This window comes from Urocitellus parryii, unplaced genomic scaffold (assembly GCF_045843805.1).
Source record: "Urocitellus parryii isolate mUroPar1 unplaced genomic scaffold, mUroPar1.hap1 Scaffold_292, whole genome shotgun sequence".
In the NCBI taxonomy this organism is placed as follows: domain Eukaryota; kingdom Metazoa; phylum Chordata; class Mammalia; order Rodentia; family Sciuridae; genus Urocitellus; species Urocitellus parryii.
The window spans coordinates 199,227-212,438 of record NW_027552732.1 but is presented as its reverse complement, the minus strand read 5'-3'; the positions used below and the strand labels follow the sequence as shown (position 1 = coordinate 212,438).

At 42.9% G+C, this 13,212-nt stretch overlaps 1 pseudogene; it reads right to left on the bottom strand.

Moving 5' to 3' along the window:
- Window positions 1-11,948: 11,948 nt before the first annotated feature.
- Window positions 11,949-12,374, bottom strand: LOC144251916 (Golgi apparatus membrane protein TVP23 homolog B pseudogene; annotated as a pseudogene).
- Between the last annotated feature and the right edge of the window lie 838 nt (window positions 12,375-13,212).

The window sequence follows — 13,212 nt, the reverse complement described above, 5'->3', positions numbered from 1 at the left end:
TGTGGGGAAGCATAATCATATGATTGTCACAATAGGTACAAAGAAAGCATTTGGCAAAATACAGCAACATGAAGATCATTCTCAAAACACTAGAAAAACAACATTGTAAAAGCTATCTATGGTAAGCCCAAGGCCAACATCATTCTAAATGGAGAAAAATTGAAAGCATTTCCTCCAAAAAGTGGAACAAGCCAGAGATGCCTTCGTTCATCCCTTCTATTCAACATAGCCCTTGAAACTCTAGCTAGAGTAATCAGACAGACAAAAGAAATTAAAGAAGTATTCATAGGAAAAGGAGAACACAAACTATCAGTACTTGCCAATGACATAATTCTATATTTAGAAGATCCAAAAATTCCACCAGATAAACTTTTATACCTAATAAATGAATTCAGAAAAATAGCAGGATATAAAAATCAATACCCATAAATCAAGTGCATTTCCATACTAAGTTATGAACACACTGCAAGAGAAATTAGTAAAAACACTCCACTCACAATAGCCTCAATAAATAAACAAATAAATAAATAAAGTACATGGGAATCGACCTAACAAAAGAGGTGAAGGACCTGTGTAAAGAAAACTACAGAATACTAAAGAAAGAAATTGAAGAAAACCTCAGAAGTTGAAAAGATCTCCCATGATTTTGGATAGGCAGAATTGATATAGTCCAAATGGCCAAACTACCAAAACTGTTATACAGATTCAATGCAATTCATATTAAAATCCCAATGGCATTCTTCATAGGACTAGAAAAAGCAATCATAAAATTCATTTGGAAACATAAGAGACCCAGAATAGCCAAAGCAATCCTTAGCAAGAAGAGTGAAGCAGAAGGCATCACAATATCAGACCTTAAACTATACTACAGAGCAACAGTCACAAAAATGGCATGGTATTGGTACAAAAATAGACATGTAGACCAATGGTACAAAATAGAAGACACAGAGACAAAAACCACATAAATATGGTTATTTCATACTAGACAAAAACATACATTGGAGAAAAGATAGACTCTTCAATAAATGGTGCTGGGAAAACTGGAAATCCATACATAGCTAAATGAAATTAAGCCTCTATCTTTCACCCTGCACAAAAATCAACTCAAAGCGGATCAAAGACTTACACACTAGAATAGATACCTTGCACCTAATAGAAGAAAAAGTAGGCCCAAATTTTCATGATGGTGGCTTAGGATCTGACTTCCTTAAGAAGACTCCCAAAGTGCAAGCAGTAAAATCAAGAATCAATAAATGGCATGGATTCAAACTAAAACACTTCTTCTCAGTAAAGGAAACAATCAAAATGTAATGAGAGAGCCTACAGAATTGAAGAAAGTCTTTACCACATGTACCTCAGATAGAGCACTAATCTCCAGGACATATATAAAGAACTCAAAAAATTTAACACCCTAAAAACAAATAATCCAATCAATAAATTGGCTAAGGAACTGAAAAGACACTTCACAGAAGAAGAAATATAATCCATTAACAAACAAATGAAAAAGAAATGTAAATCAAAACTACTATAAGATTTCATCTAAATCAGATGGCAATTATCAAGAATACAAGCAATAATAAGTGTTGGCAGAGATGTGGGGGAAAGGACACACTCATACATTGCTGGTGGAACTGCAAATTGGGACAACCACTATGGAAAGCAGTATGGAGATTCCTCAGAAAACTCAGAATTGAAACACCATTTGACCCAGCTATCCCATTCCTCATTTTATACCTTAAGGACTTAAAATCAGCATACCACAGTGATGCAGCCACATCAGTGTTTATTGCAGCTCAATTCACAATAGCTAAACAATGAAACCAACTTAGATGCCCTTCAACCAATGAATGGATAAAGATAATTGATACATATACACAATGGAAAATTATTCAGCCATAAAGAAGAATGAAATTATGGCATTTGCAGATAAATGGTGGAAATAGAGAATATCATGCTAAGGGAAATGAGCCAATTCCTCCAAACAAAAGCTGAACATTATCTCTGATAAGCGTATACTGATTCATAGTGGGGTGGGGAGGTAGGGAAGAATGAAGAAACTTTGGTTTGTGTAGAGGACTGTGAAGGAAGGTTATGACTTCAGGGATGGAAAGGACAGTAAAATGAGTCATACATAATTACCCTATGTACATCTATGATTATACAACTGGAGTGACTCTGCACCATGTACAACCAGAAGAAAGAGAAAGTGTGCTCCATTTGTGTACAATATGTCAATATGCCACATATAACTAATTTGAACAAATAAAATAAATAAATAGATGAGGTAGAACCACAAGGCAGGTTAGTACACACCTGAAATCCCAATGACTCTACAGGCTGAGGGAGAAGAGCTCAAGTTTGAGGCCAACCTCATCAATGTAGCAAGATCTTTTCTTTAAATAAAAAAAAAATTAAAGAGAACTGAGGATGTAGCTCTGTGGAAAATATCCCTGGGTAAAATCCCCAGTTTAAAAAAAAAAGAAAGAAAAATAGGTGGGGTCTTTAAGAGGTGACCAAAGCAATCAAAGCTTCATCCTTGTGTAGGGTTGATCCATATGAGAGCTTTGTCATTGTGCAGGGTTGATCTATTTAGAGCTTTGTCCTTGTGCACGCTTGATCCATTCATATCCTGAACAGATTAATGAGTTTATTGGTTAACTTGAGAAGGGTTGATCCATCTATACCACGAGCAGATTAATGGACTTATGGGCTATCTTGAGAGTGAGGATGCTATAGAAACCAGCTATCTGGAGAATCCCAGTCCCTTCCCTCACTATATGATGTACTGAGCCACCTCAGTATTCTGCCAGCAGAAAGGCCATCACTAGATTCAGCCCTTTAATCTTGGACCAGAACCTTGAGCCAAATAAACTTCTTTCCTTTATAATTAAAAAAAAAAACAAACAACGTTTCATCTGAAACATGAATAAAATATAAAGGCTATGAGAGCTCTTAACTTCTTTTTTTGTGGAAAAAATGGCAAAATCATATTCCACATTTTCAGCCTTTAAACAAACCAGGCTCTGCTTTACTTTCCAAAAATACATTTAAATTCCCGTCCCAGTATAAAGAGTAACACAAAATTTTATGTATATCTTATTGATAACAGGTTACCCTTATCCAGTAATAAAACATTAAATATCATAAATAAATATCAATCAAATTTGTTATTTTTATATAAACCTGAAACAGACAATTGCTACACACAGTTTTAGTTTAGAGAACATCATCTTGGTAAAGGGCTCTACCAAGTCTTACATTTTAAAAGGCTTGTATTCTGTAAGAACATGAATATATCCAAAATATGAAAAAGCTAGTAATGGTTAGTGTCACAATTAACTGTTTAACTTTAAAGTAAAATTTAGAATCCATAGTGTATAAAAATTATAATCACGGGTTTGCATGTTATCAGGACTAGCAAAAGTGAAAGGATAACTTTCAATCTCTTAAAAATTTAGGAAACACTGTTAATAATCAGAAACAGACATAGTTAAAACAGATATAAGCCAGGTTTTTAAATGGCAGTGTGGCCCTTTTATGTCAGATACAATGTAGGAAAGAAAACACTTATTTGTTACTACATTGCCCAGAGTCCTCAGGAGTGGCTAGTGAGAATGTGGCCAGCAGCTCTCAGGAGGCTCTGGGGCAAGAGCTGCAAAGGTTATGATGGCCTGTGCTACCCAGAATCCTTCAGGACCTGCAGTTCCTACAGCCCTCTGCATTGAGGGCAGCATGGACCAAATGACAGACTGCATGACCAGAGCCCTAAGGGACCTGCAGCTTGCAGAGAACTCTACAGTGAGGTCTATGTGGGCAGAATGACAAACTGTGCTTCTCATATCCCTTGGGTGCCTGCTGTTCCCAGGAGCATCTGTGTTGAGGGCTGCAAAGGTAGAACACCAGGCTCAATGCAGGGTATGTCTTCACTGCATATAACTCACAAAAGTTTCTTTGATGAGAGCTTTAGTACCTACACTCTCCAGGGTACCAGGGAAAGCATGGGTCTGCAGTTCTTGTGGTCCTCCCAGTAGGGCTGTGCAGGCAAACACTAATCTACATTATCCAGAATCCTCATGAGCTGTGCCTTCCTCTGTGGTGATCAAATCATTAGCCTACATTACTTGCAATCCTCAGGGGCTATAGCTCCCAGAACCCTCTGTGGTGAATGGGCAAAATACAGGACTATGTTACCCACAAATCTTAGTTCCAGCATCTCCCAGGATCCTCTGTCATGAGAATTGTAGGAAACAGAACTTAACTATACTACCCAGAATCATTTAAGGGACATGTTGCCTGGGTGAGCATGTGGCCTGCAACTCCTAGAGGCCTCCACAGCAAAGGCTGTTCATGCTAAAGGTCAGATTACACTACCCATAATTCCTGGGGATACCCTGATTACTGTGAAGCCTAGAGTCCAAGAACCCTCCACAGTGAGGTCTGCATTACCAAGGCAAGCATGTGGCTTGCATTTATCCTGGCCCTCACAGGAGGCACACAAGCAAAACACTGACTTACATTACCCAGAATCCTCAGGAAACTGCAGCCCCCAAAATATTCTGTGGTGAGGGCTGCGGGGTAGAGAACTGAACTACACTACTCAGAATTCTTGGAGATGCCCAGGTGCCTGTGTGGCCTGACACTCGGAGGCCTCCACAGTGAGAGCTGTGCAGGCTGAAGGCAAGAATACACTACCAGAATCCCCCAGGGCCTGCAGCTCCCAGACACCTACCTCTTGAGGACTGCATGGGCAAGATTTGTATTGCACCACCCAGACTCCTCAAGGGTGTCCAGGCAGGGTTGTGGTGTGCTGATACTGGGAGCCTTGATGGTGAGGTCCACTTAGGTAGGATGGTCTGCACTGCCCAGAATAATCAATAGCCTGCAGCTCTAGACCTCTGAGGTCAGGAATGCTTGAGCAAAGTGGACTACAATACACAGAATTCCTGGGGCCTCAGAGCTCTGAAAAGCAACTATAGTGTGAGATGCACCAACCCAGCACCAGGCTACAATGTCCATGATCCTGGGGGTTCTGAAGCTCCCAGATGCCTCTGTAGTGAAGGCTGCATGGGATATGAGGGTAATTCTGCTACTTGAAGTTCCCTATAGGCTTCTGGAGTGAGGGCAACATGAGGAGGAGCTCCACATCCCCACACACGTGACCCATAGTACCCTCAAGCTGCGTGTATCCCGGAGATACACGCAGTTCAGTCTCCACTGCCAGGGTCCTCCAGGGCACTTGAGAGAGCATGTGGCACACAGCTTTGATGATCCTGCCTGGTGAGGGCTGTGTGGGCAGAACACCAAATTAGACTGTCAAGAATCTCTGGGAATAACTGCAACTCCCAGAGGCATTCATGGTGAGAGCTGGGAAACAAGGAAAGATAATTCAATCTAGAATGCCCCAGGGCAAGGGGTGCACCTTGCAGCTCCCGGAGGCTGCTGGGGGGTCGTGTGAGCTCAGGGTCTCACAACCTTGAAAGCAGTCAACATGGGCTGGGATTTAACTGCTTTTCTTAAGACCCATGACGTTAAAATTTGGCAGTCCTTGGCTACATCACTCAGTCACTTGTCTACACTTCGCAGAGGCCTCTGTGTTGACCTGCTTTTGGCCTTCTGCCCTTGGGCACAAGAGTGAAGTGTCCAGGGTCTCCCTGCAGGTGCTCATGTCTGTTCCTCTGCCTGCCTGGCCCCTGGCTACAGCAGTGCGTGCCTTGGTTGAGTCCAGGGACCCGGGTATCAGTCTCTTGGCCTCCCTTTTCTCTTCTCCTGAGATTCCACTTCTGGTGATGGCACAAATAAACACAGCCAGACTTAGTTAAAGAAGTGGGAATAGATCCATTTCAATAATAGCTGAGGCTACAGAAAGGCGCTGAGAGAAATAAGAAAGACTAGCCACCCTACTACCACTGCAGGTTAGCAGAAGCCTGCACTAGGCGTGGCCATCAGGGAGTGGTGTCTGTGCACATGAGCAGAGTCTGGCACTGGGCGTGGCCATCAGGGAGTGATGTCCAGTGTATGAGCAGAGTCTCGCACTGGGCGGGGTCAGCAGGGGACAGTGGCTCATGGTTCCATCTTTGTCTTCCCTTCTTCAGGGTGAGGACTAGAGCTCTTGTCTCAGGAAAAACTGCCAGCGTGCTGGGTCAACCACCAGGGAGCGGCAGACGGGCCTCGGGGATACACGCAGCTTGAGGGTACTATGGGTCACGTGTGTGGGGATGTGGAGCTCCTTCTCAGACCTGCTTTGGCTCTGAGGAGGTCCTCCTAGCTCGAGGCAGCTGGGTCCTCCGTGTGTGTCAGGGCTGAGGAGATACTCCCAGGTCAGGACGCTGGGTCCTCTGTGTGTGTCAGGTCTGAGGAGGTTCTCCCAGGTCGGGACGCTAGGTCCTCCGTGTGTGCCTCGGGTCTGAGGAGATACTCCCAGGTCGGGACGCTGGGTCCTCAGTGCGCGTGGGGTCTGAGGAGATACTCCCAGCTCAGGGACGCTGGGTCCTCTGTGTGCCTCATGTCTGAGGAGGTCGTCACAGCTTGGGGACCCTGGGTCCTCGGTGGTCCTCATGTCTGAGGAGGCCCTCCCAGTTCGGGGACGCTGGGTCCTCCGTGTGTTCCTCGGGTCTGAGGAGGCCCTCCCAGCTCCGGGACCCTGGGTCCTCTGAGTGCTTGGGGTCTGAGGAGATCCCCCACCTCAGGGACCCTGGAACATCCGTGTGCCTCATGTCTGAGGAGGCCCTCCCAGCTCCTCTGGGACCCTGGGTCCTGGGTGTGCGTCGGGTCTGAGGAGATCCCCCAGCTCGGGGACCCTGGGTCCTTCGTGTGTCTCGGGTCTGAGAAGGTCCTCCCAGCTCAGGGACCCTGGGTTCTTCGTGTGCATGGGGTCTGAGGAGGTCTTCCCAGCTCGGAGACGCTGAGTCCTCTGTGTGTGCCTCGGGTCTGAGGAGTTCCTCCCAGCTTGGGGACCCAGGGTCCTCTGTGTGCCTTGGGTCTGAGGAGGTACTCCCAGCTTGGGGACCCTGGGTCCTGGGTGTGCGTCAGGTCTGAGGAGATCCCCCAGCTCGGGGACCCTGGGTCCTTTGTGTGCCTGGGGTCTGAGGAGATACTCCCAGCTCGGGGACCCTGGGTCCTCCGTGTGCCTCATGTCTGAGGAGGCCCTCCCAGTTCGGGGACCCTGGGTCCTCCGTGTGTGCCTCGGGTCTGAGGAGGCCCCCCCAGCTCCAGGACGCTGGGTCCTCCGTGTGCCTCATGTCTGAGGAGGCCCTCCCAGCTCTGGGACCCTGGGTCCTGGGTGTGCGTCGGGTCTGAGGAGATCCCCCAGCTCGGGGACCCTGGGACCTCCATGTGCCTCATGTCTGAGGAGGCCCTCCCAGCTCGGGGACCCTGGGACCTCCGTGTGCCTCATGTCTGAGGAGGCCCTCCTAGCTCAGGGACCCTGGGTCCTCTGTGTGCGTCGGGTCTGAGGAGATCCCCCAGCTCAGGGACCCTGGGTCCTCCAACTGCATTAGGTCTGAGGAGGTCCTCCCAGCTCAGGGACCCTGGGTTCTTCATGTGCATGGGGTCTGAGGAGGTCTTCCCTGCTCGGAGACGCTGAGTCTTCTGTGTGTGCCTCGGGTCTGAGGAGTTCCTCCCAGCTCGGGGACCCAGGATCCTCTGTGTGCCTTGGGTCTGAGGAGGTACTCCCAGCTCGGGGACCCTGGGTCGGTGGTGTGCCTCGGGTCTGAGGAGGTACTCCCAGCTCGGGGACCCTGGGTCGGTGGTGTGCCTCGGGTCTGAGGAGGTACTCCCAGCTCGGGGACCCTGGGTCGGTGGTGTGCCTCGGGTCTGAGGAGGTACTCCCAGCTCGGGGACCCTGGGTCGGTGGTGTGCCTGGTGTCTGAGAATCCTCCCAGTTCAGGGACCCTGGGTCCTCTGTGTGCTTTGGATCTGAGGAGATATTCCCAGCTTGGATACGCTAGGTCCTCAGTGTGCCTGGGATCTGAGGAGATAATCCCAGCTCAGGGAACCTGGGTATGCCATGTACCTTGGGTCTCCCAGCTCGGGAACCCTGGGTCCTCCATGTGCCTCCTGTCTGAAGCAATACTCCACCAGCTCGGCACCCTAGGTTCTCTGAGCACCTCTGGTCTGAGAAGGTAACTCCTAACTTGGGTACCCTGGTGGGTCACATGTATGGGACGGAGAGTTGCCTTCTTCTCAGCAGACTCAAGCATACTCCCACCTTGGGGACAATGTGGTTCATGTGTATGGGGACTTGGAGCTTCCTCTTAGAGCAGATTCAGGAATACTCCCAGCTTGGGGACACTTTGTGTTGTGTCTACAGGGACTTTAGGGTCCCTTCTCTTTAGCCTCAGTGAGACTCACAGCTTGGGGACACTGTGGTTCAAGGCTATTACTCTGTTCTAAGACCAGCTGTGGGTCAAGGCTATAGGGACACCTAGAGCTCCATTCTTTTCAGACCATCCTCAGGCAGATGCCTGTCTTGGAGACACTGTGGGTCATGTGTGTAGGGTCATCCAGAACTCCCTTCTCCTCAGAGCAACTCAGAGGGATGCCTCGCTTGGGGACACTGAGTCATATCTACAGGGATGCTCTTCTCAGACTAGCCTTAGAGATATCCTGGTTTGAGGATTCTGTGGATCATGTCTATAGGCATTCCCAGAGCAGCCTCAGAGAGATTTTCCAGAAACTTCTGGATAAATAGGCGGCAGGTGAGAAAAAGGTGGGAAGTGGGAAGAGAAAGCAGATTCACGCCCTGCGCCCATTTGAGAGCTGAGGATGGAGCCTTGCTCTCCTTCATTATTTCAGCAAGGTTTAATTTGGGGAAACATCCCTTCAAGAGGCTCTGATTACTTGTCATCAAAACATGGCTACTTGGATGATTTCTGTCACAGAGGGAGGAGGAATTGTTCTAACTGCTTATTTTTACTGTATTAAAGCAGGAAAAATATTAAAAAATGGAAAAGTAGATGTATGAAACCCACAAGGTTATTTAAGTTAAATATGTTATTTCTAATAAGCCAGAATTTGTGAAAAAATAATTCATGGATTTTATGGAACTAAATTAATCAAAATTTTGATTGAGAATACATTTTGTCTTTGGTTGAGCAAGTCAGTTTATTTGGCAGTGCATTTGTAATGGTATGCTAAATACTGTGTTGACATTCTACATCTGCTGAAATATCTTGACTATATAATGCTTTGGTATTATACCACAAAGTTAATTGAGGAAATTAATTTTAATTAATTGAAGTATTTATTTTAAGTAATGATTTCATTCTTTCCTCCTAGATCATGAACATTTTAAGTAAATCCAGAATTTGTTAAAAGTCAGTTAACACTCAACCGTGGACCCCTATGTTCCTGGTTTTTGTCTCAATGGGAGATCTGTAAGCATCATTTTAAACTTTTAAAGTTGATTGATCATTCATAGTTTTCTTATTTTAATCTTTTATTAAAGTGTTTTTTTTACTAGGAAATTACCCATTCCCTGTAGGTTTCCAATTTTATGTAGTAGGTTTCTGCAGTTTGATTTTTAATTTCTTCTCTAACTTTGAACTTCTGCTACGTTTATCAACAATATTTTTAAATATACTTTTTAGTTTACCTTGTTTTGATTGAATTATCTTGTTTGACAGTTCTCATTATTTCAAAAAGTTTTCATTATCATTTTCTTATTAAGGTCTTTGGGACAGTTTGTGTAACTTGGTGGCAGATAACTTGATTAACATGTGAGAGTCCCTGGGTTCCATTTCAGCACCAGACAATATTTCTTTGACAGGACCCAAGTGTCAGGGGAATTGTTCAAAATATTATGTATTTACACACACACACACACACACACACACACACACACACACACACAGATCTTTTCCAAATTGGGTTGAAATTATTCTAAGCAAAATTTGCTAATCAATTTTATAGAAAGAAAGAGGATGGTGATATTTTAAAATTCCACCTATTGATATTACATGATATTTCAGCTTAAAACCACTGAAATAATTACAGTGTGTAAGAGAAAAGTCAATAGATTCTTTTAAAAAAACAGATACATTTACCAAAAATAGACTTTTTTAAACAGACATTTTCTACTTTTTCAAATTTAGACAGCATATTTGAATATCTTATTAAAGTCTTACATTCATCAAGTTTCTCTTACTCCTTGCAAGCAAGGGAATTGACCTTCTAATAAGCATGCTTTATATATTGTCAGAAGTTCTTTTTGGAGAACTCTATTAAGTGTTTCTCATATATTCAAAACATCACTTAAAAGCATACCAGTGACCTTTTGATTTCATCAATCTTAATTTCTTCTGAAATAATGTGTGTATACATTAGTACTTACTAAATATTACTTTGTGTAGGAAATCACGTGATTTCATTTTATATAAATGCTGGTGCTCTATATTATATATTAATGATTTCAAAATATGAGTTGAGTATAACTCATATTTTGAAATCATTTAAAACATACATACACTTTTAACCATATTTTAATGAAGTAATATAAGTGGAGACTAGACATGTTAATATCATGAGCTGAAAAATAATTAAATATAGTTGAATTATTTTGGGGTATTCAACATAATGGTTTCCACCTTTTTCTATAAATGCCCCAGTTGTCTCATATTATATGCTTGGTTTGGAGTATTCTTTTAAATTTATTTATGGTGATGAGAATTAAGCTGATAACCTTGACTATGTTAGGCAAGCAATGAATTTCAGCCCTTTTAAAATATTATGTTGAGACAGGATTTTGCTAAGTTCCTGAGGTATTGAGGCTGGCTTCAAACTTTGTGATCCTCCTGCTTCAGTCTACAAAATAGCTGTGATTACAGTTCAAAGTGCTTAGTATGGCCTAGAGAACTTTATGTCATTATCATGTTTCTAATTTCTTTTTTTCACTCCAATACACATTTATTCAACTAAAACAAAACATCTTTAAACATATTTTAACAATGTACAAATACATTTACAACATAATCTGCTGATTAAAAGACTGCAACAAAGTTTGAAGTATCTCAACAGAATCTAAAACTGCCGACAATAATTTGTAGATTGGTTTAGTTTACAGTTAAATATATTGCCTTGTTTAAGAAAAATTATTAATACAGATGTATGATTTACAATATCCCCATTATAGCAAGAAAAAATAGATTCATAAAATGTCTTTAGGTATTTATTATGCCAAGTATTTAAATGATTATTTTTACTATGACATAAGAATAATATTCATTTAGTACTAAAAGATTTTATTAGTCCAGAGACCACTGAAGAGTTTCCAGGAAGTTGCAAAATAAAATATGACTATCCTTTCTATGAAATAAATAGAACAGCAGCAATCCCTGGGTATCCCTTAAACATAAACTATAAAGATTCCATTTATTATTTAGACCTTAAGTATAAAAATAAAAGAAAATTTTAGAAACTAGTTTCACTTGTGCATGTCTAAGGTAAACAATTTCAACATGAAGTATATATTTAATATTAACAATTTTTTTAACTCATACAGAAACCAAGTGTTTACTCTTAATCATGAAATCAACTTATTTCTGAAAATAACCTATAGAAATAATATGTAAACACACATAACTTTGAGATAGATTAAGAACATCCTATATTCTATGGATCAAAATGCAAATATCTCTGTAACATATGTAAACTAACACATTAATTTGGGATATACGGATACATTACTATATGCATACATATGTACACCATAAAATAAATTCTGAAAATGTTCTTAATGACATCATACTTCCCAGCCTCAAATACTAGAAAAAGAAAATTAAAACTTTGTTTAAAAAAAGAAAACAGTTTTTTAGTAACTTTGCAAGTGAAAACAAAACAAACAAACAAAAATCAATGCTCCTTTTTACACTGGACTGAGCTCTAAACAATTCATAATCAAGAATCTCTTCAGCCATTCCCCAATATCACAGAAAACATAATTTTCTCTCTATTCAAGAAGTCTGTTCATTTCTGGTGTTTTGTCTTAAAAACTGCATTCCAAGATACCAGGTAGCCATGCTGGTTAAATTCTTCTGGCTGCCCACTTGCACCTAATGTAACCATACAGGTTGGCACCCTGTAGCACCACACCCATGGTAACCATGCCAACCATTTTACTCTGAGGGAGAAGAGAGCACTAAAGGCAAATATCACCCACAGCACTGGACAGGCAATTAGTCCTAAGCAAAAGATTCTTGATTCAGCTTCTGAAACAGTTTTATTCTCCTGAGGAGATGCCTTCCTGGACTCAAACACCCAATGACTCTTTCCATCCTCATCAATATGATTCCACCACCCAAGGCCTACCATCAGTCTCTACCTGTGACATTCTTCACTGCCCAAAAGTCACGTGACAACAACAAGATAATTGTCACCATACAAGCAATAATGCTACTCCTGAGCAATTCACAGAGAAGATAGACTATAATGGCACAGACTCAGAAGAACAAATGGAAAAATGATGCCACTGGATGTCGGATTTTAGATTTTCTTAGCCTATTAGTTGTCTCTTCTTCTGCATCAAACAATGAAACATCTTCAGTGTCATCATTGCTGTCCTGAGTGTAAGGCTCTGCCAGCATCTCCTATTCCTACATGATTGCAGGGTACCCCCTACAGGGCAGGTCACAAGGGAGCTGAAGAGGTGCCTGGAGGCTGCACCCCTTTCACTTCCTCGAGTGCATGAAGTGCAAGATGGGCCGAGGAAAAAGACCACCAGCACCCCACCCACCACACAGAGCATTTCTGCAGCCCAACATCAGATCCGCCCAGCACTTGGCGTTGGTTGAGGATGGGCTTCTCCTCTCCACACCCCCAAGCTTCCTGAACTTGGGGATTCCTGGGTCACTCCTCCTATGAGGGCCTCGGAGCACCCAGATCACCTCCACAACAACTACCCTTGGTCCTTCATCCTTCCCGCCCACTCAGCTCTTCCTCAAGACGGACAGCCAGAGGGGACACAACACAACCACCCCTGTGCACCCGGCTCACTCCACAAACCCTGCAGGAGGGACCCTTCCACCCGCCAAGCCTAGGCCAGCCGCTCTCCGTGCCCACAGCCCCTCACCTCATGTTTCTAATTTCTTAATAATTTTCTAATCTATATTATAGCCATTTTCTCCTTCTAAATGGTCATCAAAGTTTTTTTTTATTGTTCTGAGAGGATATTTAATGTGAATATACTTTATGATGTGACACCTCTGGTCACAATAGGCT